General features: G+C 28.7%; 1 protein-coding gene across 1 annotated transcript in view; it reads left to right on the top strand.

Moving 5' to 3' along the window:
- The window catches only part of LOC142332575 (lysoplasmalogenase TMEM86A), a 56468-nt gene extending 45513 nt beyond the window's left edge, over positions 1–10955 (top strand). The window contains exon 7 of the mRNA XM_075379069.1: positions 443–10955. The gene's annotated coding sequence lies outside the window, so the exon portion shown is untranslated. The remainder of the gene's footprint in view (positions 1–442) is intronic.
- Positions 10956–11420: the final 465 nt, after the last annotated feature.

The raw sequence follows: 11420 nt of genomic DNA on the forward strand, positions 1-11420 counted from the left end.
GTAAGGAAAAGTTAACATTTTTAATTTTCTAAATATCGGTCTACATGGTTCATACTTACGGGCATAAAAATCCAAAAAGTCCAAGTTTAAACGTGGCATTTGAAAGGTACACGTACTCTGATATTCTCCTCCTAGATTTTGTGAAAATACAAAATTATACTAGAGGATAAAATAAATAATGATGAAGTGATATAAATATGTGATGCGCTGGGACTTTTTTTTTTTATTGTTCTTTAAATTAGAGTAAAATGAATAATAAATATCTTAATTAGTCTGTATTATGGATGCATTGATTATTAGTGTTATTAGTCCTGTATGATGGTGCTAGATTCATGTTTAGGATGTCCCTGTCAACATTTAATGATCAGTTATTTTGTAAAATAGCAACGACCTTTTTCTATATTTGTGTAAGAAATTTTATTTTATTTTTTTATTATTTCAGATGATCAGTTCTAGGAATGTACATAAGAGGAATGCAGATTTTAGATCTCCAAAGCATATCTGTAGATGGTGTTTCAAGTCTTTCATTTTTATTGTTTTAATGTACGTACAGTTTTATATTTTATATGTGTCTAAATATTTATTTATTTTATAAACTTAATTTATACTACTAAGACGGTAAGGAAATGAATGAATATAATTCAAATAAGTTGCTTTTTGTATAATCTTTAAAGTTTGAAATGAGTTTTCTCGCTTAAAAGTACAATATAAATATTTATAATTGAGAGTTTTGTGAAAATTCATACCATAATTAGTTAAATATATGTCATTGATCGTTAATCAAATGCGTTATCAAGTTTCAATAGTTTATTTGGTATGTATGATCGTTTTTATAACGGTTAAAACTGATGAAGCTGTAAAATTTTGATGAAAACTCTGCAGGTATAATCATTTATTTTCAATCATCTCTGTGGTTAAATTAATTATATAAAACAAATAATAATAATAATATGGCAGATAGATAATTATGAATAGTGTTAGAATTTTAATGTTAACTTATTACTTGTTTTGTTGTTACTATTATTCGGTATTTGTTGTAAGTAAATGTACGCACTCATACACGCGTATGTTGTAATTTTTATTGTTACTATTATCATTGTGATTATATTTTTAATGTTTTAAACCAATAGTCATTAGTCAGTTTATTAATTAGTTAAATTTTAATTATAATGGAGCTCCATTAATTGGTTGGGTTAGTCCTTTAAAAAAAATCAATGATTCCCAAACTTTTATTGATTGATATTCTTCCCTTTTAGAACAAATATTCTAAATATTTAATATTTTACTGCAAAAAATAAATATTTTTATTAATATTTAATAAATATTTTAATGCAAAATATCAACGAAGATGATCAGAAATGCGATAACAAATTAATCTTGTACTTCAATATAAAATAGCACTATTTTAGCAAATTAAGTCTGTATAACTACTACCTTTTTTATAAATAAATGGTTCATTTTAAAAACGTTTTAGTAAATATTTGGAATGTATATGTAAGTTTTGTCTGAGAATTACATTTTAGTTAGACCTGTTGAAAATCAGTTGTGCTATTTATTGATTTAGTTATATTTATTTATTTGTATTATAAAAATATTTAGATTTATATTTGAATTTTGAATAGCTCTTCTGCAAATATAGACACTCCGTCTTCTGAATCCTTGTCGATGAGTTTTCCTTTTATGTCTTGGGAATTGCTGATTTATATCATTTGATTTATAATAATTGAGAATGTTGGCATTTTTTATTTGCTTATTATATTATATTTGTTTTGTGTAATGTTTTATTATGTGATTTTTCATTTTCAAATATTTGTGTGTGTATATAACAGACCTAGTTTATTTAGTATAGATATATACTGAATAATAATTGATAAGTTAATATATTTTTTATTTGTTTATGAGTATTAGATACATTTCTTATGTAAATTTCAATTTGATAAACATGGGAGGTCATAGATAGGAAAAACCTAGTCATTAATTTCACTTTTAAAGATGATTAAGTAACTGTTGATGTTTATTACAGATAATGACATTTTTTTAGTAAATGAAAAGATATTTAATTTTATAATTAAATAAAATTAATATTTAAAGCAACATATATTGCTTTGAAACAAATAGTATTCACCACATGGGCATTGGTAACACTCACATACACACATCTAATTATTTCTAATAAAACTTATACATATAATTTCTAAAACAGTATTTTTTAAATAAATACATTTCATCCGAGCTCCAATTTTAGTGAAACTTGGGTAAAATAATTTGTTAAACTTCATAGATGAAAATGCATAATTAACACTTCATATAATATTACTAACGGAGGAGAGGGATCAGTGTAATATAAGTATGTATTGACACTGTAAAAAATAAGTCATTGTAAAATAGCACCCATCCTCCGTTTGCATCATTGTAGTTAGGAGTGTAGCTGAAAATTTTATAGTTAAATTAGATGCTTCCATGTTCGCCATAAAATTGAAACAGACAAGGTTCTTCCTTTAGGAAATCTGCACCTATTTTTGTGTTTTTTTTATTTTAGCTGGCTGATGAAAGATTGTTAATTGTTAATGTGCTGCTCTCTTCCTGGGTAAAGATTCCTCAATAGTCTCAAGTGATTGCAGGTGATTAGGCTTCTCCTGACCGGAAGGACATATCAATTATCTTGCCGGTGGTGTTGTCTTGAGATGTAATCTTTTCTTAGGTAGATTATTTTTTTTTTGGTCACCATCTTTTATTGCTTTTCTTTATTTTTTTTTATTTGAGTTCTGTGGATGTAGGTAAGCATCTACTAAATCTACGCTTAGGGTTCTACGGCCTACAGAACACCTCATTGTGATCAAAGGTGACTCCCTGTGGACCAATCTGAGAATTGTTTTCTGTTTAGCGGCCACATGATGGATCAAGCCAAGCCTCCTAATTCCTATTAAAATACTAATATTTAATTATCTGATCGTACACTATACTTAAATGGATTTTCTTTTTAAACTAGATGAATAGAATAGTAATATATTGTAATTATTTAACAATAACTATTCAAAAAGATATATGAGAAAAGTCAGAAACATTTAGCAGTACACTTTATTGTGTAATGATAAATCCAAACGCAATGGAACTCTATTCTGGCTACTGAAATTGACAGCCGACTGTCATTGTTTGAAAATAAATTATTACTATTCTTTTTAGGGCCGCTGAAAAGTCTTCTACTCCTAGTAATCCTTGGCTAAGTAACCGTAGTTTAATGGATTAAAGTGATAAAAAAAACAAAGTATTACAAGTTTTGACAAAACTATTGATTTTTTAGCGCCATCTAGTGCTATCTCTTCATCAATTTTCCTTCGTAACCCTTTCAAGTTTACACCTCTATGTCTAATATTCTTCTTAAGTGAATGTATCTTTCTTTATCTTTTCAAAATTATTTTTTCTTATTATTTTAATGCACTCAAATCATTTTACTTTGTTCTCCGTACTCTGCCTGACACAGTCTGTGTATTTGTGAGAGCTCTTAGTTCTCCATTCTTCAAAGCACTGATCCCTCGTTGTCTTACAATATCATGTTTCTAAAAAAATTTGTTTCTGTAGTGTATAGTTTACTTTTCTCATATCTTTTCTAACTCAAGTTTCTAGACCTTATGTCAGAATTGTTGTGAAGTACAAATTTTTAAATACATCTTTACATTTCTTTAGTGGTTCCTTACTCCATGCTAGTTCTCTTATAAAAATATTCTTCTTATGCAATTTTCTGCTTCCTATATTTTATGATCTTTTCTTTCTAAATCATCTGCCATCCAAAGTCATATCATCCCATTGCTCCATCAAAACAACATTACTTCCTTATTTCTTGTTTTATATTCATGAAAACTTACTATTTCCTTTGCTCCTAATCTTTTCCTCTTCTTTTACATGCTTCAGTCCCCAATATTATTGTTTCTATTTCTAGTATTCTAACTCTTTGGTACCTTTCTGGTACCTTGTTTGGGGAATGGGCGTCTCTTATGTATCTTTCTTTACGTGCTTTCTATCGTTCCTACATTTAGTTTCCTGTTACTCATAAATTCTTTTTTTTCTAGATGGTCTTTTTTAACTCTTGTTAATCTCTGACCCTTTTCACCACTTGTTGTATATTTCACACAATATATACTGATTTCTTAGTTCTTCTTGACTCCTCTAGGAAGTGATTTATCATCACCAGGTGCTAAAGATCGCTTCCTATTCTTGACTTACTTCTGTTTTGAATATTTATTACAGGTACAGATTTCAGGCTGTTTTAATGGAGGCGCTAATTCTTAGCCATTTTTATAACTACTCATCATCAATGATCCTTCCTCTTGTGACTGAGAGTTGGTGACGTGATTCATATCCTGCTGACAATTTCCTACCATTGCTCACTGTCCTCTGCCAAATGAATCAATATGCGGAATGTTTTTCCAATCACTTCCTCAATTTGGTCCAGTCATCTTTTTGGCACTCTTCCACCAGATTTGCTGCCCTCAAATTTTCCCTCTACGACTAGGTTCTCAAGATTTTCACCAATCCTATGAACTTTATGGCTGTTAAAGTAGAGAATATGTTGGAAACATATTGCAGACAACCTCCTCTGCATATCCAGCTTGTTTATAACAAAGTTATTCATCCTCTTTTCCGTCCATGTGTGACAGAGTATTCTTCTGTAGGGCTAAATTTTGATGCGTCAGTTCTCCTCCAGTCTTCCACCTTGATGGTCCAGATCTCAAAGTCATACATGACTATTGGGAAGACTAGTACCTAAAGCCATCTCAGCTTTGTATTCCTCGTGATTGCCCTTATAACTATTACCAGGAGAAAAAGAATATGTTAGAAATGGACCTTCTGAAATGGACAAATAAACTCCCCTGGCTCTCTTTTAATAGTATTGGTGGTTGAAAAGAGCCAGTGTTGACCAAGAGAGGCTGACAGACAGCTTTAGAGAGAATATAATACATTTCTGAATAATAATGTAATATTGTTTTATGATTGTGGGAAGAAAGTGCCTAGAGCAATGTTTTTCAACCTGGGGGTCACAATGATATGAAAGGGGGTCATGAAATTAGCCAAAAACATTACACATAAACTATAATGAAATCATTTTATGAGAGAAAAAATCATTTTATTTACATTTATAAGTACACATATAAAGAAAATAAATGAAATGAGATGGTTGCATTTGTTTTTCATGTAAAAGTTTCTCTCTACATCGATCTATGTTAAAAACAAACAAACAAAAGCAAATCATTTTCAAGTGATAAAAGACAATTCCTATATTTAGTTTTTAGTGCAACCATAAACAAAAAACCCTTTTCACGTGGTGAAGGGGAGTAATATTTTCAATACTTCTGTGACTAAATTGTTTTATCGGCAGACATTTCGATGAGCTGGTGATGAATCTCATCTGGTAACTTAGCAGCTGCAACAGCGTTTTCACTCAGTGGATTCAGTTACAGTTTTTAGTAACATCAAGCAAACAATGCACTGTAGTTTTTCACAGTCCATTGTTATCAGTGCATTTGTTATTTTCAGTAATAGTTACACTGATGGGAATGTCACTTGTGGCATTCGTACCTGTGGGATCCTGGGCCAAGGTGACTGAGACATATGACATGGTCATATGCTGAGATTTAAAAGATGACCTCTGGTAAAGCCCATCAGGACTAGGTACGGAGGGGTCAGTTGGAGGTTGTCTTCCCCTAGGGGATCTAGATATCATTGTACAATCTTATTTTTTTACCAATTGATTCACTGGATGTAGATTGCTCACTTTGTTTTTTTTTATAAATTTATCCATTTTGCATAAAAATCTTAAATGAAGAGAAAAAAACCGTTACACTGTTTGATCTCACACTAAAAAACAAAACCTCATTTATTATTACTATTATTTTCAATGAAAACTTCGCTTTCAAAAACATAAATAAAAGCATCAGATGCATGCTTTGTATTCAAATATCTGTCACTATCAACACAGCTGAATTATTTTTACTAGTTTTCATTGGGTTGTGGTTGGGAGTCGTGAAATATTAATTATATTTATATTTTTTTTTTTTGGAGGTTATGAGGTTGAGAAAAACTAGTCTAGAGTCTGAGGTTTGGATTTTAATATTATTTATTTATTTTATTGTTTGATAAGTCATAATTAAACGATCCTGGTAATGAAGGAAAAACTCATACTAGGATAATTAATTTATTAAATGTGCAATATTTCTGATTCAGAGACAATATATTCTTTCTTTTCATTTAGAATTTCATATCTTCAATGCTTTCATAGATTTCTGAAAGTCTTCTATGAATCCAAACTCAGAATTTGCTTACTGCTTTCACTTTGTAAAAACTGATGGACAATAAAAAGATTTGTGTTTTGGGATGTTTTCAGTTAAGTGTTGAGAAATGTTTTTTCAGAAACTATGTAATTATATAATTTTAAACTATCATGCACTTGATAAAAAAAAAATGAAAAACTGCCCTTACCTATTGTGGAGGCCAGTAAGCAGCAATATTTCTCAGGATTTGAAACAAATCACAGTCTTGGTAGCGCGGTTACCACATAAACTCAATGAGGTACTACTCAAGCAACTGAGATTGTTCTCAGTAATTGTTCTCAGAGTTTTTTCTCAAGATAGTATCTTGAGATACTACTCAAGATTCTACTGGTGCTGTAGTCAATTTTATTCCATAGTTTGGCCATCCTTATTGTTGTTGTTCAACAAAATTTTCTGAGCGATTGATCGTTTGGTGTTTACCCAGTAGGTTTTGAATTTTTGAATGCTTTAGTATGAGCGCCACTCATCTGATAATTACCTATCTCAGCCAAGTATTAGCTGGGCTCACTGTTGATTATTAAGGGATAATTTATGATATTGTGGTTAGAAATTTCATATATATAGTTTTATATATTTAGTTGCAGCAATCAACTGTTTTATTAAAGTTAATCTCTAGCTCCTCCTGGCAAAACTTGATGATTGTTAGCTTCTTTGCTCAGCAGTAAATAAAAAACACAATTTTGCAGAATGATAATGTAGTAGTCTCAGCAAAGAAAGTTTTCAGATGATACTGTTTGTATTCTGTACAACCATCCTGGGAACATTTCCACCGATTACACACGCTCATATGCAAAATAATTTAGCAATCGTGTTGACATATGTGAGTGTTGTATACAGAATGCGACAGCATAGTTTTCATTTCTAATTTGTTTCGTGAGATGAATAAAATTCATGGTGACTTGATTGGAAATAAATATGTGACTGAGAATACGTATTTATAAAATTGTTAATAGCCAACCTACAATCCTCATATTTGAACGTGCAAAATATGGTGTTATCAAATATTTATAATATACAAATGGTACATGACTCATCATGTCTTGTCTGTGTTTTATAATTTTTGTTAACCAAAATGAAAACTATAATAATTAGTATATTTAACTTTTAAAGAAAAAAAGACGAAAGAATGTAATGATAAATATTTTTTTGATGCTTATTGGAAAAGATATGTGGTTTGTATTGCAACTGTCAGAATGTTGTTTGATGTTACTTTTCACATTGAATTTACTTATCAGAGTATAAGAAAAAATATGATTTCCTTCAAAAAGACTTTTCTGCTGCATATATCTGGTGCTGATGGATATTTCATAGATACTTATCTCTTTTAATCCTTTATATCTCTCATATTTATTTATAATTGTAGATAAACATACATTTAACTTTTAAAAGCTGTGTTCTTTACAAGGTGCAGTGTGTTGAAGAGTAGTTGATCTCATAAATATAGCTAACATAAGAAGGAAAATAGGTTAGATAATGTTAAATGAAAATAAAATAAAAATGTTATTATTTTGTAAGACCTTGCGTTATGTAATTTTTTTTAATAATAAATCATACTCTGGGAATCACTATGAAAATAGTAGAAACATTTATCAATTTGTATAAACTTGTGGGAAACATAACTGTTATGTTTTCTCAGATAATATTTGATTTGTGATTTGAAATGTTTAATAGATTAAAAAAATGCATTACTTTATTCATTTTTTAATGTTTAATAATAATGATAAACTGCATATAAGCAGTATTTCATGAGAGCGGTTTTTAGGTATAATCTTTATAAATTTACATTTACCAGCAACATAACCATCTCCTTACATGTGAAGAGTCTGTTATTTTTTTTTCTTTTCTTTTAATCATTTTTCTTCAATATTTGGTTGAGGGATACATAAATAAAAAGGGCTCGAACAGATTCTTGAATAATTGATTTTTGTTAACTTTAATTTTAAATATAAATGATTTCCAAGTTTTTCAAAATTTTTTACTTATATTGTCAAATATGCTTTTGCATTGATGTATTTAACAGTTTCAAATTATAAATAATTATCAATATGCAATAAATACATTATAAAACTTAATTTTTTATTTAAACGGTGATTAAAAAAAATTAGATTTTGCAGACATTTTTAATGTTGTTTATAAATTATTAATGCATTTGATTTTTTCCAATAATTTTTGGATGGATGATTGATCATAACTGATGAGAAGGAAATAATGTTGAAACAGTATTCACTGTTATTTGGATCTAGATGCGTGCCTACATTTACTGATGGTAATGAGATTCTGAATTCAATTGAACCTTAGTAAAATCTTTTTAAATCAAAATAAAAAAAATTAAGTAACATCTCTTTTTTAAAATGAATAGCACAAAATATTGATAACATGAATTCAGGCCCCAATAAAGTATTTTGCAATTATAATTTGTAATGGTAGAACACATGTTTTACTTATTGAATATCACTCAAAAGATATTTATAAAAAATAAACTTTTTAATAGATTTTACATAACTGCTTAAATAAACCTTGCTTAGAAGCATTTTTTAAACTGAGAATTTCATTCTTCTAACACAGGAAGTGTGTAGAATATAATAGCATGAAAACTTTGTGCACACTATTGTATACATTTCTACTGAACTGCTTATGAGAAATAATTGCCCCTTTCTCTTTCTCTCTCTCTATATCTCTATCTCCAGTTATCATGTGTTTTGTTCATTCACCTAAAATTCAGCACCTAATATAAAAAAATTCATTTATATAATACAGTTTGCTACTATTAAGATAAATAATAAGATATCGATGTTAATGCTTTGGATATGTCTTACTTTGTGAAATAATGGAACTTGTGAAATATAAAACTTTATAATGTTATAACAATAATTGTTTCTCTTATACCAGATTTTATTAACTTTAATGTCTAAATAAATATGAAACTAAAAAACATAATCAAACTTTTGTAAATGTTTCAAGACACATCAGTTTTACTAGATATTTCAAAAGCTCAAAGTTAGTATACGACTGGTATTACAAGAAGGGACGTTATGGAAACTGCAATTTAGTTTAATAATAATTTAGTTTAATAATTAATTTAAAAAAAAAATAATGATTTAAAAAGTATTAATTTTCGAGGCTGTCGAGGTAATACAACGCAGAATAAATTAATTTCACCAAAGTTAATTTAAAATAATATAAATTAATTTCACCATCCAAAAATTATGATAAAATATAAGCGTCATTTTATAAGAAAGATCTAGAAGCAAGGGACAAAAGTCCAGGTTCTTCTGAAGCTTATAGGAGGGAGTACACTTGATGAAGTGTGATCGGATCTTGAAATTCCCTTGTTATGAAACATTAATTTTATTTTTTAAATTGTTCCAAATGCCTATTTTTTTTTTATTAATTGGAAAAAAAAGCGGTTGCTTCATGATGAAGTACGTAGAAATGAATGAGAAAAGTAATTGGTTGCCTGCGATCTGGTAAATTGTTTCAAACCATTCACGCTAGTTTATGAATGGGTTTTTTTTTTAAGATTAATAGGGGATTTAGAGTCTCAGAGTTTGATTTTATTTTGTATAAAATGAATTAGTGTAAAATTAAGAATATACTCTGAACTGTGTGTTCCATTCACAAGCGATATAAGTAGGGTTCAACTGTATTTAATTACTCATTTTTTATATGAATTGGATATTTAAATTGCAGTATATAAAATGTTTTACTTGTTAATTATGTATAAGTTTAAATCCTATGTAATAGATACTGGTATGTACAAGAGCAGGTGGTATCTGCTTATAACGAAATTTATTGATGCCCTTTTACAGGGTGATAGGTTCTGGGGGGATCCCTACTTTAAATCTAAAATGATCGCTTCCAACTCAGTTCTATTTTGAAGTAAACCCTCATAAAGATTTTCAAGGGGTTCAAGTAGCTTATTTATATACCTACAGCCACCACAGCGTCAGTAGTCGAGTGTTCCATTCTTATAATCAAGAGTTCTTGGTTTTGAGAATAAGGGCTGCCCTTTGGTGGATCACGTTGAATCATATATATGTATATATGTTTCTATATAAATAAAAACAGCATGGAGACTCAAACCTGAGATCTGAAATTATGAGACTAGTTCTCTCACCGCTCGGCTGCTGTGACTATATATATATAAATACTGTTGAGTCATTTAAATTGGAGTCGAGTTGGAAGCTCTCATTTTGGATTTGAAGTAGGTAGCTCCCCCCTCGTATAACCCTGTGAAAGGGCACCGATAAACTTGTAAGCCAGCTGCCTTCCCTTGTCAGTAGCATAAAATAAAATGCAAATTAAATATGCATTGAATAAATAGGTAATACAGCCTTCTTTCTGTTTATTGTGGATGAGAAGTTAATATAAATCTGTTATTGTATATTACAAAAGTATATCCATTTGAATTGGTCTACATTGTTTGAGAATTGTTGTTATATTTATAATATATACTTATATTATAAAATTATATAAACTACAGTTACTTTACTTTAAAATTACAATTTTTATTAAATAATGTCTTCCATTATGTTTTTATCATACATAGAATTTTGTTTTAATGTTGTAAATAAATTTAATTGTTATTTTAAAACGGCAGCAATGTGTATCTTCTGTCTCTCTCTCTCTCTCTCTATAATATGTATATATATATATATATATATATATATATATATATATATATAAAAACATTTTTTTTTAATAATAACTTTATATATAATTGTAATTATTTGTTTGTTTTATTAATCTTTTATCAGCTGTTTGTTTTTTATTGTAAAGTTTAATTAAGTTATTAAAGATTCCTTTTAATAACTGGTTTTACATGTGTCAAAATTTACATAAAAATTTGTAAAAATTAATCTGAATTTTAATTTGATCCATATTGTTTTTATGATACCAATAAACATTATCTTGCCGATTGAAACTATATATTTTATTTTTTGTTTGTCCATCTTTAAGTTCAGAAATATTGAATTAATTTAGGTACATAACCTTCTGCGTGTTTTAGGGCTTCTTAAAGTAAAGTGGTGTGATGTCGTATGCTATTAATTCTTAACAACTCACTCATGAAACTATTTATGTACACAACTCACT

Source organism: Lycorma delicatula, chromosome 11 (genome assembly GCF_047948215.1).
Source record: "Lycorma delicatula isolate Av1 chromosome 11, ASM4794821v1, whole genome shotgun sequence".
NCBI classification, from domain to species: domain Eukaryota; kingdom Metazoa; phylum Arthropoda; class Insecta; order Hemiptera; family Fulgoridae; genus Lycorma; species Lycorma delicatula.